Source organism: Sminthopsis crassicaudata, chromosome X (genome assembly GCF_048593235.1).
Source record: "Sminthopsis crassicaudata isolate SCR6 chromosome X, ASM4859323v1, whole genome shotgun sequence".
Lineage (NCBI taxonomy): Eukaryota > Metazoa > Chordata > Mammalia > Dasyuromorphia > Dasyuridae > Sminthopsis > Sminthopsis crassicaudata.
In genome coordinates this window covers 11,554,429-11,562,307 of record NC_133623.1, presented here as the reverse complement: position 1 = coordinate 11,562,307, position 7,879 = coordinate 11,554,429, and the positions used below count along the sequence as shown (strand labels likewise).

The 7,879-nt window shown below is 43.3% G+C and overlaps 1 protein-coding gene across 1 annotated transcript in view; it reads left to right on the top strand.

Annotated features, from left to right (window-relative positions):
- The first annotated feature begins 788 nt into the window (after positions 1-788).
- Positions 789-7,879, top strand: part of LOC141549130 (uncharacterized) — a 38,758-nt gene continuing 31,667 nt past the window's right edge. The window contains exon 1 of the mRNA XM_074278486.1: positions 789-886. The gene's annotated coding sequence lies outside the window, so the exon portion shown is untranslated. The remainder of the gene's footprint in view (positions 887-7,879) is intronic.

The following is a 7,879-nucleotide window of genomic DNA, read 5'->3' as shown; positions in this document are numbered from 1 at the left end:
ATATAGACCATTGGCCTTGTAAACATGGAAAAATCCTGCCTCTGTCACTTCTTAGCCCCGCGAGAGGGGGCAAGTCACTTAACCCTTCTCATTTTCAATTTTCTCACAATCAAGTATGACTTAAATTCCTGACAGATCTCTGTATTGATTGAATTCTAATTTCCTTCAGTATTTTTTTTTCTTTTACATTATCTGATCCCCAAATCAAATGTTCTTCACAGTTCTGCTTGGTTCAGGACACGTCGGTTCATGTGCGGCTTCCTAAATTTCTCAGAATTGCTCATATTTGCCATCCCTTCATGGAGGTAACATTTTATTACATTCATGCACCACAAGTCGAGCATGCAACTCCTGCTACAAAAAAAAATGCCATTATAAATACTGTTGTGTCTGTAAAGCGTTTCTCTGTCTTTGACCTCTATGGCAACAGCAGAATCGTTGAATCAAAGGGTATATTCATTTCAGTGAATTTTCTAAGATAACTTCAAATTGTTTTCAAGAACATTTGGACCATTTCACAACTCTACCAACAGTGCCTAAGTGTACCTGGCAAACATTTCACAGCAAATGTTTCACTTGAAGAGCTCAAATCATCTTGTATCTTTTTGTCAACTTCACGTTCTTCACAAAAGGCATTGTTGCCCTTGCCTTCAAAGTACACTTCGTTCTGGCTTTAACAATTCTGCTGTCTGGAGCAGACAACACAAGAGATGCCCTCGAATCAATTTGTTGAGACTAATGAGAGGTGGGTGGGGGAAACCTTAGAAATATCGCACAAGGCCGGGAGAGGCAGAGAGACTCAGAAACACCAGGGTGTGGGAGGACAACAGAGACTCCAGGACACTCCGTCTTCTGTTGGGAAGGACGTTACCAATGGAAGGAGCAGGTAAGGAGCGGGCCAGGAGGAGCAGGAAAAAGAACCTCTTACCTCATAGGTAATTTAGCTATACTTGCTCATTAGGTTCTAAGCTCAGTGGTTTCAGCCTATGAAAAGAATACAAGCATTATCAGTGTCCTAGAGAAGGGGTTCCATTTCCTCTACTCCAGTTACAACTGTGGATGAGTCAAAAAAAAAAAATGAATCCCAGTTACCCTGCTCTAGTTACAACTCAGGATAAGAAAAGCAAAAAGGGATCCAGCATTCATTGCGACTCTAACCGGTTCTACAATAAGAGGTTTAAAATGGAAATTCATTATAGCTAATGGAGTGGGGTGGGGAGGTGGTAAGGGTGAAGAGTTGCTGATGTGGACTTTGGACAACTAGTAACTAAAAAGAAACCACTGTTGTTCTTGTTTGAGGGAAAAAGAATCCAGAGAAGCTAAGTAGTTCATATTAAGAATTGATTCTACTGTAATTAATTGAGTTGAAGACAAATATCTATTTGGCTGATTTGATGTATTAAAAGCAAAGCAACAAAAAAAAGATAAGAGGCATATGTGGAGAAGCCAGAGCCTTGCCGTATGACTGCTGCTATCTGCTAGACAAGAACCAGGCACAGAGCAGAAGAATTGTGTTTTGGAAATGAGAATTGTGGTTTGGGCAACAGTTTGAGCTTGGTCTGGTAAAATCTTATGATGATTCCAGTTGGTTGAATGTTCTAAATACTTCTGTAAAAGTAAAAACTATGACATATCCTTAAAATGATTTTCTCTATTTATTTTATTTAACAGAAAACGTAATTCTTCCATCTCCATAAAGTTGAATATTTCTAGAATTTGCATTCATTCCAAAATCATGAATTGGCTATAAATTCAATAAGTACTCGTGTCTCCGTGATATCTTGGTCATGTTGCTTTATCTGGTAGGTGTTAATCCCTTTTTACAGATGAGCAAATTGATGATCACAGAGAATCATTGAGGTGTTCCAAGATGACAGTGGCAATTCTAACAGAGCAAGGAACCGGCAGCACTCTTGACCCATTGTCAATTGTTCTCCTCATTACCCTGGGCTAAGAAGGATATTAATTTATTCTCACTCACATGTACCTGATTCTTCTGCATTGCTTAACAATGTTTTAAAGGTTTTGACTCGGGCCTTTGAATCAAAAAGTCTTACTGTTTCTAACAGAAAATTAACCCAAACCCAGATTGGAGATTTTCTATTTAAATCTGAACCAAAGACCATATTGGTTTCTTGACTTTGCTGAAACCTTCATTCCAGCTCGGATTTGAATCAAAGTTTGGCAAAGTATGTCAGACTGGCAGTCAGGAGACCGGGGCTCGCAAGCCAGCTCTGTGACGTCAGTCAAGGCAATTTCCTTCTCTGAGACTCACATTCCTCCTCTGTGAAAATGGGAGGGTTGGCTCAGACCCCTACAAGTCCTTTCCCAGTCTCAACATTCTACAGTGAGAAGCTTTGAGTAGGAAGGGCTTCTTGGGGACTACTCTAAGAACTTTAAATGAGAGAAAACAGAAATCATGTTCCAATCAGAGATTTAGCTCGCAAAGGGAAGTTGGAAGGCAATGAATCCAAGATTGTCCTTTGGTAGAGGTGACTTGCCCAATTTACACAGTTTAAAAATAGCAGAACCCGGATTCAAATCCTGACTAGGTCAGGCTTTGTCACATAAAGCCCGGAGCCACCAGAGCCCATGAAATGGCAGTATGAGCTGGAGAACTATCACACACCAAGCTTCACAGTGCTCATAGTCTGTTATGTGACTTTTAGTTACAAGTGATTACAAATGTGGCTGCAAGCATAAAGATGGCTGACAGTACAATCTGATGCAGTGGCAAAAGGAGTTTGGGGCTGGCCCTTCCTTAAGAAGGAGACAGATTTTTTTTAGAGTTGTGTAGATGATAACCCATAGGAGCTAGCGAATGGGCTTCAAAGACAAACCAAAAAGCAATCCATACCCTCAAAGAGCTTATGTTCCACTAGGGAAGAGTTGGACATATTAACAGAAAAGTGACTACTCATTTTAGGAGGGGGTCAGGAGAGGTCTAACTGAAAGAAAGTGACATTCAAGCCATGTGGGATCTCCCATTCAAAGCCACGGCAACAGGAAAAGGAATGGTGTATATGAAGAACATGTCATCAAAAGGGCAAACGGACCAACTTGACGTGAAAGGGAGCAATATGAAATAAGTCTGGAAAGGGGTATGGGAGCCAGACCGGTCAGAGCTTTGAATAGCCATTAGATGTGGAGAGTCTGGAGGCTATGGGGAGTCACTGAAGGTTTTTGAGCAGAGGAGTGATATATGCTTTGGGACTATCAATTTGGCAGCCAGGTAGAGGATAGATTGGATATAGGAGAAATTGGAAGCAGGAAGACCAGGTGGGAACCCAAGTGTAAAGGGGGGAAGGACCTCAATTTGGGTAGAAGCTGTGAGTGGATAATGGAATGGATGTAAGAAGAGAAAAATATCTAAGACTTGACAATGAGAGGATTTGGGACTAAAGGAGAGAAAAGAGTCAAGGATGGTTAGTAGAATGGTCGCACCCTGGCCAAAAGCAGGCTAATGAGGCAAAAGGATGGACTTAGGAGGAAAGAGAATGAATTCTTTTCCAGACACACTGGGTTTGAGATACCGATAGAACAGATTGTGAAGAAAGACAGCTAAGCGATAGAAGTTACAAGGTCACATCACGTGGTACTATCTCAGCAATGTCATTCTATTTCTATGTGCTACTGGGGAAGAGGCAACAGCAGGTTATGGTGGGTACCTGATGCAAGAAAGGGTGGAACACCAGTGGATAAGACCACATGACACTAGAGACCAACCAGTAAGTAAGTTTCCCTGGTTTACTAGCTCGATACTAGGAAGAGGTGGGGACATGTACAGAGCTGTTAGTGGTGATGTTTAGACCTCCCCAAAATCAAGTGGAAGGGCAAGAGGTAACTCGGGTCTGTCAGAAAGGAATTATGCAAAACCACATTTCATTCCTTGTTGGACATTTTTTTTTAATAGAAAGGAATATTAGGTAGTGGAGGACATGATCATGGATTAGCTAGAATTGCCATAATATAGATCGTTTACATATACAACTAGTTAAAATAAATTGATTACAAGGAGTTGTTTACTAATGGTTCAATGGGAGATTGGGTGGAGGTGTCGAGCAGGCCCCTCAGGGATCCATTCTGAGTTCAATACAATTCAATATTTCCATTTGCTACTTAGAGAAAGGAGTTGAGAAGATGCTAATCAAATGTTCAGTTGCTCTTGAGCATCACAGGATAGGTATAAAATATGGGGTGATCAAGATAAAGAGCAGCTACATGGCATTGTAATGAACATGGGGCCAGGCCTGGAGTAAGGAAGACCCCTCTTCCCGAATTCAGATCTGGCCTCAGATACGCCCTAGATTTGTGACTCTAGACAAGTCACTTTACTGTGTTTGCCTCAGTTTCCTCATCTGTAAATGAGCCAGAGAAGGAAATGGCCGACCGCTCCAGTATCCCTGCCAAGAAAACCTCAAATGGGATCACCCCCAAATCAGACATGACTGGAATGAGTAACAACAACCTAGTGATTAGTAAGAGAGAATCTAGATGAAGTTCTCATGATGTGGTCGAAAGAGCATGCGACTAAGAATAAAGGTTCCCCTGAAAGCTTTGCAGGGCAATGATTTAACTTTTCAGGGCCTCAGTTTTCTCATGTTAAATAGGGTTGATGACCTCTGCCTCTCTTGCCCTCAAAGATTGTTGAAAGGATCACATATGTCATACCAGCATCAGTGAGAGGTATCCATGGGAAATAATGCAGTTATTAAGAGGCAGAAGACTGCATGGCAGTAGGAGACAATGGGGTATTTGGAGCAGGAAACCCAAGAGAAAGACATGGGGGAGAACATAGTGTGGGCACAGGACTTAAGGAGACAGAAGGAGAATAGTCAGGGAAGCAGAGGCAGAAAATAGGAAAAAAGCTGGAGATGCAGTGAAGGGGAGAGGAATGAGGCAGCAAAGAGAGCCGAGAAAAATGAATGAGAGAAGATGGAGGCTTTTGTGGCGGTGGACCTCACTGGCGCTCGCTACTGCCTGCCACTCATTTTCTCATGCCAACTTGGGTACTGCTGTACGCTCGTTTATTCCTGTGTTTTTGGTTTATGTATGAGTTAGTGTGTAAACTCCTTGAGGACAGGTTTTCTTTCTCTCAGGGTCTCTGGCGCTTAGTTAGCTCTACCACTGGAACATAGATCCCACTAAAATTGGTGCTTGTGGACTACCTAAAGCAACAGAGAAAGCAAAGGAAAGTCAGAGTCTGGGATGGAGAGGGAGGGATGGTGAGAGAAAGGGATGATGGGAAGAAGGGATGAAAAGAGAAACAGAATGTGTGAGAGACAAAGACAGAGAATGTGAGAGAGACAGAGACACAGAGAAAGAAAGAATAAGGAAGAGAGAGAATGAGAGAGACACAAAGAGGGAGAAAGAGTGACAGAGAGAATGAGAGAAAGAGACAGAGAGAATGAGAAAGCTAGAGATTCAGACAGAATGTGAGAGGGACAAAGATACACAGACACAGAGGAAGAAAGAATGGAAGTAAGAGAGAGAGAGAATGTGACAGAGACAGATAGAGACACAGAGAAAGAAAGAATGAGAGGAAGAGGGAGAATAAGAGAGATAGAGACACAGAGAGAATGAGAGAAAGAGACAGAAAGAATGAGAGAGAGAGAGAGAGAGAGAGAGAGAGAGAGAGAGAGAGAGAGAGAGAGAGAGAGAGAGATTGAGATTCAGAGAGAATGTGAGAGGGACAGAGACATCCAGACACAGAGGAAGAAAAATTGAGAGGAAAAGAGAGAGACAGAAAGGGGGAGAGACAGAGACACAGACAGAGTGAGAGAGAGAGAATGAGAAAGATTCAGAGAGAATGTGAGGGATATAGAGACACAGAGAAACACAGAGGAAGAAAGAATGAGAGGAAGAGAGAATAAGAGAGACACAGAGAGAGAGACAGAGACACAGAGAAAAAGGGAATGAGAAAGAGACAGAAAAAACAGAGAATGAGAGAGACAAAGACACAGAAAGAGAGAGAATGAGACAGAATGAGAGAGAGAGAGAGGGAGGGAGAGAGACAGATAGAATGTGAGAGAGAGAGAATGAGAAAGAACGAGCAAAAGAGAGAATGAAAGGGAAAGAGAATGAGAGAGAGACAGAGGAAGAGAGAGAGAATGTGAGAGAGACAGAGAGAAAAACACAGACACAGAGAGAAAGACGCACACAGAGAGGGAGAGAGACAGAGAATCACACAGACAGACAGACAAGGAGGAAGAGGGAGAGAGAGAAGGATTATAATGGGGGAGAAGTCAGAGGAAAGACGAAAAAACAAATTAAAATAACAAGGAATAAACACAAGGTCTAGTAAGAAAACAGAGATTAGGGTTCGGCTGAAAACAGCCATCTTTTCAAGAAAAGGAGCCACGGTATAATTGTTTCAGAGGTGATGGAGTTCTCTGAAGTCCACCTGGGAGGGAAGGGAAAGAAGGGAGAGAGTTTGGAGAAAAGAAGTGCCAGGAAAGACCTGAGAGAAGGAGAACGGGACAATCCTACGGGTGAGCTACATTGCAGGAGAAATTGTGGGTGGGGTGGGGGAGAGAAGACCACGGAGCCTGCCCAGGCCATCTAACCCCATTCTTTTAGAGGGAACTCTCTAAGAACATCCCAGAGAAGGGCAGCAACAGGGAGCCAAGTGGTAAAGGCAAATGGGAGAGGTACCAAGTCACCCGGATAGGGGAAAGGCAGAATTTCAAGGAGAAATACTCTATGTCTGAGATGCTCCCTGCAGGGCTTAGAGAAGAGAATTCCAAAAACCAGGAAAGGCTAGAGAGGGAAACCAATTGCTTTCTAAGCAGTTCAATGCAAACCTCTTCCTGCTGGGTCTTTAGATAAAAGAAGCATAGAGAGCAGCCTTTTTGTTTCAGGCACATAATTCAGGAGTTTATGACCTTGATCTGACCTCTGTATTGGAAGATATATGTTGGCAGTTGTGAACGGAGGAGAGCAAAAAATCAGATTTGTGAGTCTGTCTGCCTCTGCAGGCAAAGAGGCAGTGAGATGGGCCCGGCACCAATGGGAGCAGGAGGAGGAGGGCAGGCCTTTGGGAAATTGTATAGTTCTTCTAATGACCCTAAGCTTCTCCCCAAAATGAAGGCCCATCTTTTTAACATTATTCTTGATTTATTGTACGCTCCGAGTCATGGAACAGCATGGTTCTCAAAAGAGTTGGTGTTGAGGATTGCTCAGAGGGCAATGGAAGGGCACGTGTTGGGCCCAGACAGGCTGCAGGACGTTACAAATGAGAAACTGTACAGAGGCAGTGGCACAAGGGATATCATCAGAGGAACCGTGTGACAAGAAAGAAAGATGGGATAATCATGCGGCGAGAGCAAGGGCTAACTAATGGCCAGCCTGCAGACTCCACTGGTAACAGGGAAATGTCACAGAAAGAGGAGGCCCCAGCTCGGTGGGTGGAGCTCCTGATGAGAGGCCTTGGGCAAAAGTGGCAAAGGAAAGGAGCCTCTGGATAGGCTGCTATCTGCATCAGCAGAGAGAGCCCCCATATCTGGAGAGGGCTTTGCAGGTGGCGAAGTCCCCATCTCCAAAAAGTCATAAGATAGAGCCTCTTGCATGCAAGAAAAATGGGGTTGGGTGGGGATTCAAAGTAAAGGACAAAGATCTTTAGAATCAATCTGGGAATACAAGGATTTAAGGAAGCTTGTTTGGAAGTTGTCAGATTGAGGAAAGCTTCAAAAAGGATGGGGAGGCGGGCTGATTGATTTGATAGGATCTTTGTGTAAGATGGACTATGGACGATCCCATGGTCTTAAGGAAGGGCTGTGCTCTTCCATATGTTGGCCGGAGTCTCTAGTATTCGATTCATGAGAGGACATAAAGAGGAGTCGGCTAGGTGACGAATGCAAAAGTAATCAATGAAATGAAA